The 16,754-nt window shown below is 34.9% G+C and overlaps 2 long non-coding RNA genes across 2 annotated transcripts; one reads left to right on the top strand and one right to left on the bottom strand.

The window, feature by feature from the left end:
• Nucleotides 1–844: 844 nt before the first annotated feature.
• LOC147499806 (uncharacterized) lies at nucleotides 845–3,610 on the bottom strand. The gene is made up of 3 exons (XR_015194546.1): nucleotides 3,402–3,610; nucleotides 2,068–2,278; nucleotides 845–1,272 (listed from the first exon to the last, which is right to left on the bottom strand). It is a non-coding gene; the product is annotated as an uncharacterized LOC147499806 (long non-coding RNA).
• Nucleotides 3,611–9,132: 5,522 nt separating this feature from the next.
• LOC147499805 (uncharacterized) lies at nucleotides 9,133–9,720 on the top strand. Its single transcript, XR_015195133.1, has 3 exons — nucleotides 9,133–9,243; nucleotides 9,326–9,523; nucleotides 9,605–9,720. It is a non-coding gene; the product is annotated as an uncharacterized LOC147499805 (long non-coding RNA).
• Nucleotides 9,721–16,754: the final 7,034 nt, after the last annotated feature.

Genomic DNA, 16,754 nt, shown 5'->3' with positions numbered 1-16,754 from the left:
GTGATACAGAGAGACACTACTAGTTAATTCAATCATTTGCTTTATGAAGCTCCCTTTTATATCTTTCGAGATGATGAGGATGAATGGAAATGGTGATTTTGAGGTGTAGGATGGTTAGGGGAGCTTTGCTAGGTTTCTATTGATTGCAGGTGAAACGACCCACAATTAAAAAAAAAAAAAACCCTCTACCACGGCCCATAATCGTAGCAAAAAGTACTTATATTGCCATGATTGTTAACTTTATCCACGGTCAAACAACAGATCCCACAAACTAAGACCGTAGGAAAAACTATCTTATCCCACGGATAATAACTGTCGGAAAAACTGATCTCATCCCATGAACAAAGACCGTAGGAAAAATGGATCTTTTCCCACGAACTATCCCACGGGTTTTTGCCGTGGCCATACCGATGGCAATGACCGACGGAAAGACTATAACTATTGGTTGGCTTTACCAATGGTCATGACTGTGGGCAGATCATTGCCGATGCACAAAAAACCCACGGTCGTGCGATGGTCCAAAACCGTGGGAAAAAGTTTTTTCCCATGATCTTGGACCGTGGCTTAAAACCTATTTTCTTGTAGTGATACAAACACACTGTCCAATAGAAAAGCTAGGTTTCTAAATTATGAAAAATCAAAAGTAGAAAGCACACCTTTCATTATCTCTTAGTTATGGCATGGGAATTAATGATACAACTTTCACTCAATATGAAACAATAACTGCATTACCTAAGATAAAGTAATCTTCCTTCAAGGTTGATTTGCATATGTGCACTAGGTACTTACATGTTCTTCCTTGGTAGTAGTTTCTCATGATGCAAATAAGCCAGCCGAGCAGCCCTGCAAATGTATTCTTTTTTTTTTGCTAAAAGGTAATTGATTAAATAGAATAAAAGAAAAGTTACAAGAAAAAAGATTAATATGAAGAGTAAAAGTTGTCTAGTGTGAGTAACATCATATGTGTACCCACCTATTACATCCCAAAACTAAGAAATGAAACAAAAGTAGGTAGTGAAATGGTTCTCCCGGTTTCTCATGAATAGAGGCCTTGTGTCCCACCATTTACTTTCACCCCTTTGTAGTGCTGCACCATGTCTCGAGCAACTGTCCGCTCCTAAGTTTGTTTCTCGCCATATTGTTGTTACATTTATCCATGTGGCTTTCTCCTTCAGCTGCTTCCATTTTGCTCTAACTTTCCAATGCACTGTGTCCTCTTGAAAGGCTTTCACCATTGAGGAAGAGTCTGATTCAACTTGATCTTTTATTTAACTATATGAAAAAGAGCATTAAGTAGAGGTGAACATACCAGTTAAAGCATCTCTGTGGTAACAAGGGCTTCTATTCGGGTGAACAATACCAATTAGAGCATTTTTGTGGTAGTTAGGACTTATATTGAGATTAGTATTATACATTTGAATCAGACTAAATCAGCATAATGTTTTTAGAGTTACATGAGTCTAGTATTATCATTACACGTTTTTAGAAATTTTTAATTTTTTTGATTATTTGTGACAATGTTTAGAATTGTTATGAGATTATATCTATAAAACATTAGCCTAATCCAAAACTTATAAATGTAATGTTTTTAGAGTTAACAATTTACACGTTTTTAGAAATTTTTAATTTTTTTGATTATTTTTACAATGTTTAGAATTCAAGATATCTAAAAACATTAGCCCCAAAACAAACATAATATGATAAAAACAACCCTCCCCAAACATTATGAACCTATTATTGTTAGTTACCTGACCGGATGCCATTGACATTAAGGATATATCGATAGACCAAACACATATACATCCTGACCGGCTTCTAGGAAAAATGGATCGAATAGTATAATGAATTTGAAAAAGTTAATTTTTAATTTGGACAACTTAAAAGAACTCATTAAGACTAATTAAGTACCAAGACCAAAAACTAATACATCGACCATTTTTCAAATTACTACGAACCATAATAGTCCACCAAAAACAGTCAAACTAAAGAGTCTTGATTACTAATTGATCATATGGTCCTATCGATTAATAATTTCAAATGTTTCGGTTCTAGACATGAAGGATTTACCTCAATCACCTTTAGGGCATGCTTTGTTATAAATCGCGTCATAGCTAGTATTAAAACAATCTTTCGTGAAAAGAAGTCCAGTCTTGTTGTTGCATCCCACCACTCATTTCCAAGTTGCAACAGTCTTACCTACCCAAGAAGAGAGCCGACCGTTTGAAACATCTATGCCACTTGGTTTGACGTTAGGAATGAGGCGCTTGTGGTTCATTCTCTGGACAATTCAAACTCATATGATCACTTCACAAACTGAACTTAATAGTATATCCATGAACAACACGACTATTAATGCATTTGAAACTGATTTTGTCTTTGTCTTATGGAATAGGACAACATCAAAATGTTCAAATTTACTTGCTAATTTCCAACTTTCCATGAACTTAATAGATTCCAAGAACTTAACAAACAATCAAAAGTTTACTTATTAGGTAGTTCTTATGCACACGATTGTTACATATTTTTTACTTTGTAGAAACATTGCAATGTTTATCTAACTACTCTTTGAGGAAAACTATATTCCCATCTCTAATCAACAAAATACACATAACTCGATAATGTGCATAAAAACTACACTAAGTCTCCATCGCCAATATCTACTTCTATTTTGATTAGTGTTGCATCGCACACATATATAAGTAGTTCTCCTAAGATCAACATCTAATTAAGTGTTCACGTGTGTATGTTTCAAAAGATATACCGAGTTGAGATAATGAATCTAGATTTTAAAAAACATAGCATAATGAATCCGCATCCATCTTGTGATTTCATAAAATATAGACTAATGAATTCAGAAGCAATCATATGACTCCCTCCAAGAAATAACAATGCATGCTCATTTATCTATGAACTCAAAAAAGAAGTAACAATGGGATATAGTAGTGCATGATGCTTTATGGCCTAACCCATAAGGCATGGGTTTCAACTGCTAAATATGCATGTTTACATGAAAAGTTCGGACAAAATATAGTAAACTAATACATTGAGATCCCAAACTAATTCCCCATTCATAACTCAAGCATAATGGAGAGTTTCAGTTCCTATCATAGGGTAGATGAAACTAATAATAATCATAGAATGGAAATCAAAACTCATTTTAGTGCTACAACTTTATTGTATTAACACAGAGAACAAAAACTGATTAAAGAAATACATGGGTGATTCCAATCTAGGACACATAGACATAATAAGTTACTTGAATACACAAAAACGAAGAATTGCCAGACTCACCTAGCTGCAGCAAATAGTACAAAAACTCATGTAAGGAACTGCAATAAAATAATATCAGAGAACTTTTTTTTGGACAAAAGATAGACCACTCAAACGAGAAAGAAACTAACTTGATTAACAACACGATCAATAACTTCAGTATTATCATGTCCTATTTTTGGTGCAATAGAATCAAACTTGTCAAAAAATAGAAAGGTTTTGAATATGTGGTTGATGAAGACTCGTTGCAAGCTTGAACCTTGACGCCTCTTCTTCGATCCAGAATTCCCAGTTGGACTTAAAAGGAATATAATCAAACTATTGAAGTAGTATGTTTTTTTTTGTGTGAGAGAGTTTGCGGTGTTTGACGAAGGGAGGATGGGGTTTTGTTTACTTTTTGGTTCTTTAATTACTTAATTACCCCCGATATACAAATAAAACAATAGAGACAAAAATGCCGAAAAAGTAACTTTTAAGGACACCTTTTTATTTTTGTAACTCTCAAGGACCGAGTAGATGAAAGGTCAAGTATACCCTTGACACGAAATAAAAAATGGATCGGGTAGATGAAATGCCAAGTATACTCCTGACGCAAAATAATTAACGTCCCGGTGTATTTAGTATGGACATTGAATGTTCAGGGTAGTATGAACATTGATTGGGTATGAACATTCAATGTGCATACATGAACATTCAATGTTTATAGTCCTTGGGTATGAACATTGATTGGGTATGAACATTCGATGTTCATAGTCCTTTGGGTATGAAAGTTCGATGTTCATAGTCCTTGGGTATGAACAATGAATGTTCATAGTCCTTTGGGTATGTACATTCGACGTTCATAGTCCTTTGGGTATGAACATTCAATGTTTATACATGAACATGAAATGTTCATAGTCCTTGGGTATGAACATTGATTGGGTATGAACATTCGATGTTCATAGTCCAATGGTATGAACATTCGATGTTCATAGTCCTTTGGGTATGTACATTCGATGTTTATACATGAACATGAAATGTTCATAGTCCTTAGGTATGAACATTGATTAGGTATGAACATTCGATGTTCATAGTCCAAGGGTATGAACATTGATTGGGTATGAACATTGACTGTTCATAGTCCTTTTGGTATGAACATCCATTGTTCATAGTCCTTTGGGGATGAACAATCAATGTTCATAGTCCTTGGGTATGAACATTGAATTGTGTATGAACAATGGATGTTCATACCTTTGTGTATGAACAATGGATGTTCATACCCAATAAATATAGGATATTATGTGTCACATCCTAAATAAACGGTTTCGTGTCCACTTCAAATACAGTTCCAACTACTCTTTTTGCACACATTTCCAAAAAACAGCGAAACCAAAAAGAAAACTAACACAAAAACAGTAAAACCCTATATTCATTTTTAACCCAAAATTGTCTCCAAAATCAAAATCAAAATATATAAAATATATAAAATGGACGAAAATGTGTGTAATACTGAGAATTGCAATAAGCCTAGGTATGAGAACGACATTTACTGTGAAGAACACAAACAAGAAATATCAAATGTCATACAAATTATTGTAAATGATACCGTTGAAGAAAAAGTTGGAGGAGATGAGAAGGATAAAATAAAAGAAGGAGTTGTTGAGAGTGAAGATGACGAGAAAACAGATACCGATGATGATGATGAAGAAGAAGAAAAAGAAGAACAAGGAAAAGAAGAAGAAGAACAAGAAGAACAAGAAGAACAAGAGGAAGAAGATGAAGAAAAAGAAGAAGATTTAAAGGTTTTTTTAAAATTTTTGTTTTTATTTTTTGAAATAAAGTGGTATGAACAATGAGTGTTCATACGTCTGTTTTTGCATATTAGGATTTGAATATGTTAGGACCGCGTAGAATAGGAAATAGGCATGAACATTCATTGTTCATACTCATATTAGACTATGAATACTCATATTCATGTAGTAAAGCATGATATTAAATATGCATGAATACTGATTTTTCATAACTTTGTTTTGCATGTTAGGATTTGAATGCTGGAAATCAAGAAGCACATCAACAACAAGATAGAGGAGAAGATGATTTGGAAGTTCCAATAAAGGTACATTTACATTAGTGATTACTCATAACTCTGTATGAACATTAATTGTTCATAGTCCACTGGGTATGAATGAACATTAATTGTTCATAGTACCTGGGTATGAACATCGATTTCATACCTTTATAATAACAAAACTATGTTTATAATTTGCATGTCTGACCTTTAATTATTTGCAGTCCTTAATCTGAGGAAGGACGAAAAGAAATATGGAGAAGAAGAAGAAAGTCGAGAAGTCCCCTGTGAGTAGATTTGTGAGTAGAAAGTTATCTTTGAGATCTGACACACCAAACAAAAAATTATGTTTGAGGTCTGTATAAAAAAAAAGGAAACCGGAGTCGAGCAGCGCTGCCGTCCAATCTAAAAAACTTAAGACAAAGAATACTAGTAAAGGGAAGGTTGTGGTCAAGAAAACTAATAAAAGGAAGGTTGTGGTCAAGAAAACTAGGAAAGAGAAGGTGGTGGAAGAGAAGAAAGATGAGGAAGATAAGAAGAAGAATGTTAAAGGTAGCACAGTAGCACCTGTGCAGCTATGAAGTACCTTCTCACACATGATAAGTTTGGTACAAAAAATCAAAGAAGTGGGGATTCCAAAAGAACATGTCGATGAAATGAAAAAGACACCGTTCTGGTTTATGTTTGATGCATTATACAATTGTGGGATTGTTGAAGGAAACAAATTCAAGCCAAACAAAGAAATATTCTATCTCTTGGACAATTTCAAATCAGAACCTGAGGAGGCATTTGAGATTGGTAAGAGAATGGTAAAGCTAACTGTAGAGGAGGTTAGTCTCATGTTTGGGCTGCCTATCAGAAAGACTTTGGTGCAGTTAAGTAGGACTGTTGGAGATGATGAAAAGAAAATCAACTTCATTAAAAACTACTTTGGTGATGCCAAAACCAGGTATTCCAAGTCTCATGTTGAAGATGGCATAATGAGGACTTTGGCAACCACTGATGAGCAATTAGCTGAAGATTTTGCAAAGCTGATGTCGCTTTTGATGTTGGTTACATGTTTCTTCACCAATGCCAATTACAGAGCATCATGGCCATTGATCAAGGCTGTTGACAGCTTGGATACACTTAGAAGGCTATCTTGGCCAACTGCCATACACAAGGAGTTAATTGATGCTGCCATTGAATACAAAGAAGCAAAAAAACACACAATCAATGGATGCACTATAATGTTTTTGGTATATTTCTTTAACTAAATATCCTTAATTTATGGTTGTTTGTCTATTTTTATAACAATTTGTGGGTATGAAAATTTGTAATGTTCATAACTATTGGTGGGTATGAACACTCAATGTTCATAGCTATTGGTGGATATGAACAATGAATGTTCATACATGGATACCTATTGGTAGGTATGAACGACCAATGTTCATAGCTATTGGTGGGTATGAACACTCAATGTTCATAGCTATTAGTGGATATGAACAACCAATGTTCATACATGGATACCTATTGGTGGATAGCTAATGCTGGGTATGAACAATCCATGTTCATAGCTATTTGGTGGGTATGAACAATGAATGTTCATACATAAATACCTATTGGTGGGTATGAACACTCAATGTTCATAGCTATTGGTAACACTCAATGTTCATAGCTATTGGTGGATATGAACAATGAATGTTCATACATGGATACCTATTGGTAGGTATGAACAACCAATGTTCATAGCTATTGGTGGGTATGAACACTCAATGTTCATAGCTATTGGTGGAGATGAACAACCAATGTTCATACATGGATACCTATTGGTGGATAGCTAATGCTGGGTATGAACAATCAATGTTCATAGCTATTTGGTGGGTATGAACAATGAATGTTCATACATAAATACCTATTGGTGGGTATGAACACTCAATGTTCATAGCTATTGGTAACACTCAATGTTCATAGCTATTGGTGGATATGAACAATGAATGTTCATACATGGATACCTATTGGTAGGTATGAACAACCAATGTCCATAGCTATTGGTGGGTATGAACACTCAATGTTCATAGCTATTGGTGGAGATGAACAACCAATGTTCATACATGGATACCTATTGGTGGATAGCTAATGCTGGGTATGAACAATCCATGTTCATAGCTATTTGGTGGGTATGAACAATGAATGTTCATACATAAATACCTATTGGTGGCTATGAACAACCAATGTTCATAGCTATTATTGGGTATGAACACTCAATGTTCATAGCTATTATTGGGTATGAACAACCAATATTCATATCTATTATTAGGTTATGAACATTTATTGGTTTAATGTTTTGGTTTATTGGTGTGTGAAATAATATGGCTTTCGTCATGTGTATTGCAGTTTTGGTTTTGTGAGCACTCTGTAGTCATCAAGAAGATAGAGAACCATGAAACCAAATTCCCGAGGTGTGCAAGGTGGAATTTGAAGACCTTACTTGATGCGTTCCGAAAGATACCAATAATAGAAATAGCTGCAAGTTAGATTGTTGTTGATGCTGAAGCAGTAACGGAGGATGAAAAGACTTTACTTCATGACATGCATAGTGATTTAGTCACAAACCATGAAGTAACAGTCCAGTCTAATGTAGAAAACATTGATGCATTGAAAATGGAGAACAAAGAACTAAAAGAGAGGGTCATCGAGCTTGAAAAGAAAATTATGTTTTCCAGAGATGAAATTAAAAAGTTAAAGGCAAAGTTAAAGGAGCAGCAAGAGAGGGATATGTCTGATGAGGTTGAATTGCAACCTAATGAAGTAATAGATGAAGTCCACCTACCGAAAAAAGTGCTGCAGGGGCATCCCCGATGAAGTCCACGGATGCGATCCCTCTACTGAAGTCTGCGAGGGGCCATTCCGACAAGCGGCAACTGAAGTAACGAATGAAGTCCACCCACTTAAGAAGTGTAGCAGGGGCATCCTGATGAAGTCACAGATGCAGTCCACCAGGCTGAAGTGCATCAGGGGCCTTCTGACGAAGTCACAACTAATGAAGTTCAGCAGAGTAAGTATGTCGGAGAAGCCTTTGATAGTCCATCATTTGATCTTCGCGTAACCTTGTCACCTCCAGATAAAGATGAGGATAAGGATGTCGAGGGAGCCAAGAAACATTGCTCACTTGTAAAACGAGTCAAGGAAAATAAAGAAAGGAGAAGTAAAGTGATTGGTGAGGATTTCACTGGTGATGGGCGGAAAAAAAAGAAGAAAGGTGACACTGGTAAGGGGACTCTTGTTAATGACAGTACCGTTTGCCCTATGCTTGACCTGAAGACATGTCTATACTATATGGGTTTGGAAGAAACCCATTGAGAAGTCATTGACATGTTCTTTAAAATTGGATAGTGGGTAAGTTTAACATACCAAAAAATAATATTTTGAGAAAATATCTTGTTTGACTAATGATTATTTCTTATGGTTTTTGAAGAGCTATTGCTTGGTCAAATGGAACATTACAAATTCAAGGTGTTCTAGTTGAAGATATTCTCTTTGATAGAGAAATTGATCACCAGGTATTTTTTATTCATACCACAATTGGACTATGAACAATTAGTGTTCATAGTTTTTAGCTATGAACACTCATTATTCATACCCACAATTCGACTATGAACAATGTGTGTTCATAGCAAGACTATGAACAATCATTGTTCATACTCCAGCAATGGGTATGAACAATGATTGTTCATACTCTAGCAACTTACCAAGAATCTTGTAGCTATAATTAACCTTAGACAATTGGACTATAAACATTCTTTGTTCATAGTCATAAACTATTTATGTGATGCCAATTTAAAATAAACTTATCCATTCAATAGATCATTGACTGGTGGGCGATAGAACTTCAACAGAGGAAGACTGGAAAAACAGAGACTTGTCTAGTATCTGCAAACTCTAAGGTGAATTTTTTATTACAAAAAAATATTGTTTCATTTATTATTATTGTCACATTCTTATTATTTCACACAATTGTTGACACAGAGATTGTTGGAAGAAGTAGGATTGGAATCCATATTGAAGAGCATCGACTTCTCTTTGAAATTCATTGCCATTCCAATTCATTCGGACAATCATTGGACCCTTCTTGTGTTGGAGTTGGTGGAGGGACAACAAGCAAGATGGTATTACTTCAACTCCCTAAGCCACACAAAAAAAGGGTTGGAAGTTGCAAAAGAATTGGTGAGTTCGACAATAAACACTTAAATTACATAAAATTTTTTATGTTGAAATATAAAGAAATAACTTATTGTAATTTTGCAGAAGAAGGTACTAGTTCAGTCAATAAACAATCTTATCACAAAGGGGGATTTGAAAATCCAGCCTGTCAATAATAAAGGAAGAATTCTTTCACCAAAATGTCCTCAGCAAAACAATAGATAATTATTTATTTACAACCTATGTTACATGTGTGAACTTTGATTGTTCATACCTATTGGGTATGAACAATGAGTGTTCATACCTCATATAGCTATGAACATTGGTTGTTCATGCCTCAGATAGGTATGAAAAATTATGAATAGAATGACTTTTCATGCATCAGATAGCTATGAACAATCATAGTTCATACCCATAGGAACTATGAACAATATTTGTTTATACACCAATACGAATGAATACAATGATTCCTCATATTTTAGCACTGATTGTGTATTCTTTAAATTGCAGTGTTGATTGTGGCATTCATGTGTGCAAAACGATGGAAATTTTGTATGAACAAGGTCATATGGATTTCTCTCAATTGATAAATGAAGAGGAAATACAAAACTTGCGCCCTCACATTGCACGCAGAATGCTTTCAGACTTGCCGAGAAGCTGGAGTAAAGATGATCATGATTGTTGAATGAATGTGAGATTTTAAAAAGGGAATGTTTACTGAATGAATGTGACGAAGGCAAAAAACAATCTATTTTGTGGTGTGTTTTGTGCACAATGATATTTTGTTTATGAAAGTTAAATATTGGTGTTATTAATGTGTTATCTTATTAGTATTTATAACTAATTTTCATATTATTTATATCCTTGTTCATAACTGATGTTCATATTTGTGGATATAAACAATTATTGTTCATACCTGGTTAAAGGTATGAATAATGAGTGTTCATATCTCCAATAGGTATGAACAATCAATGTTCATATTATTTTCTTTAAGCAGGTATGAACACTCATTGTTCATACCCTTAATTACAAACAATAGCTATGAACAATAATCCAATAGGTATGAACATTGATCCAGTTATGAACATGGATTGTTTATACCTATTTGGGAGTATGAAAAATCATTGTTCATACATCAACATTGTTCATACATCAAACATGAACAATCATTATTAATGACTACTTTGATTTCAAATATAGTATGAACAATCATTGTTCATACCTCAACATGTGAAAAGACATTGAGCTATGAACATTGGTTGTTCATACTTACGCATACATGTGAAAAGACATAATTACCCTCAAAAGCGGTTTCGCTTTTGAGTGTTACGTGTCCATCATTTCTTGTTTTTACGATTTTAGTTACACACATTTCGAAAAAAAAAGTGCAAAGAAACCAAAACCGCAAACCAAACCCTATATCTTTTCTTACTTAACTCAAACAATACAACAAAATCAAAATCAAACCCAGTAAAAATGTCAAACTCACCATTGGAAACCGACGAGAACTTGTGCGCAACAGAAAATTGCATGAATACTAGATTTGAAACCCAAGTTTATTGTCAAGAACACATCCAACAAATATCATCTATTATTGACAATATTGTGCTGGATGATTTGATGGAGGAACAAGGAGGAATTGCAACTACTGAGGATGATGATGAGAAAGCAGATAATTTTGTCCTTAAGAGCATAAAAGAAGTTGATTAGAAATCAGATGATGTTGGAGAAAATAAAGATGAAGAGGAACAAGTACAACAAGAACCGGGAGAAGAACAAGAAGAGGATGTACTAATAAAGGTACATTTTTTAGTATGAACAATGATTTTTTTTGCAATGAAAGTTCATAACTCTGTTCCCTATGTTAGTGAATGTTAGTTTCTGCATGGTTGTTGCATGGTAGGAAATATTAGTGTATGAGCATTGAATGTTCATAGTACACTAGATGTGAACATTCAATGTTCATACCCTAATAATCGGTAGGAACATTGAATGTTCATACCTGTTTATTAATTTTATGTATCATATCAACAAAAATTATATTTATACTTTCCTAATTTTTTAATCTTGATATATGGCTTTTATTAATTTGCAGAACTTAGCCCGTGAAGCGAAGAAAAAAGGAAAGAATTGCCAACCAATCGATGCTTGGGTCAATCTGTTGCTAAAAAAGGAAAGGGAAATAAGGCAGTGGAAGTGAAAAAGAAGGAAGTGAAAAAGAAGAAAGAGGAGGAAAAGAAGGTAACTCAGCTGCGAAGTACCTTGTCTTTTATGATAAGTCTTATAAGAAAACTCAAGCAGAGAGGCATTCCAGAAAAACATCTCCATGAAATGAAGAAGACGCCATTTTGGTACATGTTTGATGCATTGTACAACAACATTATTGTAGAAGGAAACAAACCCAACAAGGAAATATTTTATATTCTGGACAATTTCACTATACCTGAGGAGGCATTTCAGATTGGAAAAAAGCTTGTCAAGTTCACTGTAGAAGAGGTCAGCCTAATGTTTGGAATTCCTGTGACCGAGACAATGGTGCAACTAAACCGAATTGTCAGAGCTGATGAACGAAAAACAAGGTTCATTTTGAAGTATTTCGGTGATGAGACCCCGATATACCAAGGTTCAAGTAGAAGATGGCATACAGAGGACCTTGGACGACCTAGAAGAGCAACACACAGCTGAAGATTTTGCAAGGCTGGTGTCTCTCTTCATGCTGACAACTTGCTTCTTAACAAATGCCAACTACAGAATCTTGTGGCCATTGGTAATTGCTGTTGACAACTTGGATACATTGAGAAAGTTGTCTTGGCCAACAGCTATCCACAATGACCTAATTGATGCAGCTAGAGAGCACAAAGTCAAGAAGGAAAAGAAGAAACTAACAATCAATGGTTGCACGATAATGTTTATGATATTGTTTCTCCTTATTTTTTTTTTCAATTGGTAGGTATGAACATTCAATGTTCATAGCCCTTGGGTATGAACATTGATTGGGTATGAACATTAAATGTTCATAGTACACTAGATATAAACATTCAATGTTCATATCCAAATGAACAATGAATGTTAATACATGGATATGTATGAACACTAATTGTTCAAATCTATTATTAGGGTATGAACATTGATTGTTTTAATATTTTGGTTTATTGGTGTGTGAACTAATATGGCTTTCGTCACGTGCGTTGCAGTTTTGGTTTTGTGAACACTCTCTAGTCATCAACAAGGTACAAAACCATGAAAGTAAATTCCCTAGGTGTGCGAGGTGGATTTTAAAGACCTTGTTTGATGCGTTCTGGAAGACTCCGATTACTACAGTAGTTGCATCTCAGATCGTTGTCAATGCTGAAGCAGCAACGAAGGCTGAAAGGGAGTTACTACGTGACATGTACATTGATTTAGTCAAAAATACAAATCATGAAGTCCAGCCTACTCCAGGAATGGATGAAACACTTAGAGTGGAGAACAAAGAACTATTGGCCAAAATTGCCACACTTGAGAAACAACTTTTTGGTCGCGAAGAAGAAATAAAAAAATTAAAAGAGATGTTAAAGGAAAGGCAAGAGGGGGATACAGCTGAACCTCAACCTCAACCTGATCAACCTCAACCTCAACCTGATCAAGTCCCCCTGGCTGAATTGCAACCTCAACCTGATCAAGTCCCCCTCGCTGAAGTGCAACAAGTGAAGCTCCAGCGAGACTTTGAAGCTCCATCATTTGACTTACGTCTTACATTGTCTCCTCCAGACAAGGAGGGAGATACAAATAAAGGTGAAGAAAAGGAGCGAGAGAAACCTTGTTCCCTAGTAAAGCAAGTCAAGGAAAAGAAAGGAAGAGAAACCTTGTTCCTATTGGCAAAAGCAAGTCAAGGAAAATAAAGGAAGCAAAAGTATAAGCTGTTTACGCGAACTCGGAAAGGAATATCCCCGACCCACATCTAAATCGAATCGGGCCGAAAGGGAAGGGCCACTAAAAAATAAAGAAAGTCTTGATCTCGCCAAGGAAGGCGGAAGGAAGCATCTATGGTGATGATGGATTTGCTTTACCAAGTGGGTGATGATATTGAAGGACCCCGAAGACTAAAACGAGTCCCTACTATGAGGGATTAGAAGAAAGCCACAGACAAGTTGTTGACACTTTCTTCACGATAGCAGACAAAGGGTAAGTCTAACAAGATTGTAAGTTTTACGAGTTTACTATAACATTTTTGACTAATGGTAATTTCTTATGGTAATTCCTTATGGTTTTTGAAGCACAATTGCATGGTCAGATGGAAATTTACAAGTACAGGGTGTTCTAGTTGAAGACCTTCTGTTTGATAGAGAAATTGATTATCAGGTAAAATTTGTTTATACTAAAATTGTACTATGAACAATCATTGTTTATAGTCATGAGCTATGAACATTCTTTGTTCATACTAAAATTCGACTATGAACAATGATGTTCATAGTCATGAGCTATGAACACTCATTGTTCATAGTCCATACTGTACTATGAACAATCATTGTTTATGAAATATGTAATGCCAATTTAAAAAATGCTCAATTCAACAGGTTATCGACTGGTGGTCTAAACACCTTCAAGAAAAGAACCATGGAAAAAATGAAACTTGTCTAATCACTTCAAACATAAAGGTAAAATATTTATTACAAAATTCTATTTCATTCCTATATTATAGATGTTGTCACATTCTTACTATTTCACGCAATCATTGACACAGAAAATGTTAGATGAAGAAGGAGGCTTGGAAAAAATAGTGCAGAGCATCAACGTTTTTACAAAATTCATAGCAATTCCTGTTCATTCAGATACACATTGGACATTTCTTGTAATAGAGTTGATAGAGGGACAACAAGAGCAATGGTTTCATTTCAACTCCCCAATCACCGAAAAAAAATCGCTCCAAGTTACGAAAGATCTGGTGAGTTCAACATAAAACACTTAACTGACATGAATTTTTTTTTTCTTGAAACATAATGAAATAACTTCTTTTTATTTTGCAGATGAAAAGACTGGTTGATCCCATCAATAGTCGTATCAAAATGGAGAAGAAGAAAATCCACAACATCAGTAATAAAGGAAGAGTAATGCCTAAAAAATGTCCACAACAACAAAATAGGTAAGCACGTAATTATTCACTGACATTCTTGGAAACTTCTAGACATACAGAAAACAATAATTGACCTGAGATCTGTATTCTCTAAATTGCAGCGTTGATTGCGGTGTTCATGTTTGTAAAACAATGCAAATTCTTTATGAACAAGGTGGTTGGGATTTTTGTGATGTAACTATTGAAACCGAAGTACACAATATGTGCCAAGAACTTGCATGTGGAATGCTTTTGATAAACCAAGAAGCTGGACAAAACAAGATCATGAGTTCCAGGAGGCGTTAAAAAAATGAGAGTTTACTCTATGAACAATATATTTTGACGTGGTGATTCAAAGTGAAATGTGTTCTTTGTGAGTTGTCTTTTTGGTACACAAGGACAAAACAATATTTTTTCTCGTGTATGAATGTGCATCAGTGGTGATTCATAGTCAAATTTGTTCTCTGAGTGGACATGATTTTGGTACACAATGACAAAATGTATGAACTATTATTAATGTTTATCATGTGTTCTCTTATTGTTATTCTTTTTTATTAATTATCATGTATGAGGAATATTTGTTCATACTCCAGTAAGTATGAACAATGAAATGACAAAATGTATGAACTATTATTAATGTTTATCATGTGTTCTCTTGTTGTTATTCTTTTTTATTAATTATCATGTATGAGAAATATTTGTTCATACTCCAGTAAGTATGAACAATGATTGTTCATACCTCAATGTATGAACATTCATTGTTCATACCTGTTAGTGTATGAACATTCAATGTTAGTGTATGAACAATGATTGTTAAGTATGAACATTGATTGTTCATAGTACATCATATATGAACATTGATTGTTCACCATGAACATTAAATGTTCATAGTACACGTACTAGGTATGAACATTGATTGTTCACCATGAACATTGAATGTTCTTAGTACACTAGGTATGAACAATATTTGTTCATACTCCAGTAGGTATGAACAAATATAAAAATCATACCTCAATAACAGTAATGAAATGAATAATATAAATCATATGAGACTTTAAAATATATTCCACCTAGAACATTAAACATCCTAATATAAAAATCATATGAAAACTGTATTAATATCAATCAGTCAATCAATATATTGTTCATACAAAACATTACCACAGCCTGATTAGTTCTCCCCACCTAGAATAATTGGCAAGACCTTGATACCATATCGCCACTAGGCTACTCAGTAGTTAACACATCAACAATTTTCCCTTGGCAATTCTTTCAGTCATGTCGGTCGGTGTTGTCGCATTTTCTGCACTTGTGGGCAGTATAACGCATATCACCTGCGCTCTCAATCCTCTTAACTCGTGGTCTACCCAGAGGCTTCTTCACATCTGGTTGGAGAATTCACACTTAATCAGAACCATCCGAACAAATCTCATTATGACTAATTGCAGTTATGCCATGAGAGTAGGTGCTACTAAAATAAATGGAGCGAAATGCATCTTCAATGTATGAATACACCGACTCCTGTTTGCAATGAATACTTGCAATAGCATGACGACAAGGAAAACCGTCTATGTCCCATTTGTTGCAAGTACAAAATCTCCTAAGCAAATCAACCCGATGCTTATGCTTCTCCATATCAACTTCAAATACATGATCATCTGACTTTGTCACAGTCACAGAACGAGCCCTCTCAGTCCTCTCAAGCAACTTTGCTTCAATTTTAGGACAAATAAAACTTTTCCAATTCTTGCATTCCATCCTCCGGGAAGACGCCATCTTCATCATCTTCATCGAATTCCATCTAACATGGCTGTGATAGGAAGATGCCACTCTTTATCTATCCAGCTGTTGAAGCACTCCGCCAAGAAAGAGCACATCTCACCATACCGGGCCCCACAGAAGTACGCATTAGCCCAGTACTCATAAGGCACCCTATTAAGAAAGTTAGAAAGTACATCTCCACCAATTTCATTGAATTCAGCCATGTGCTCTTCAAATTTCTCATGTGTGGTAGCATAAGCACATTTCTTAACTAATGCAACCAACACTTTTGTTATACCACATGACTTCAACAAACATGTTCTAAGGTTGTTCTTCATATGCCACAAGCCAAAAGAGTGATAGGAATCAGGAAATACAATAGGAATGTTAACAAGCAAACCA

Source organism: Coptis chinensis, chromosome 5 (genome assembly GCF_015680905.1).
Source record: "Coptis chinensis isolate HL-2020 chromosome 5, ASM1568090v1, whole genome shotgun sequence".
Taxonomy (NCBI): domain Eukaryota; kingdom Viridiplantae; phylum Streptophyta; class Magnoliopsida; order Ranunculales; family Ranunculaceae; genus Coptis; species Coptis chinensis.
Note: the sequence above shows the minus strand (reverse complement) of the source record. Positions and strands in the feature narration are given on the sequence as shown.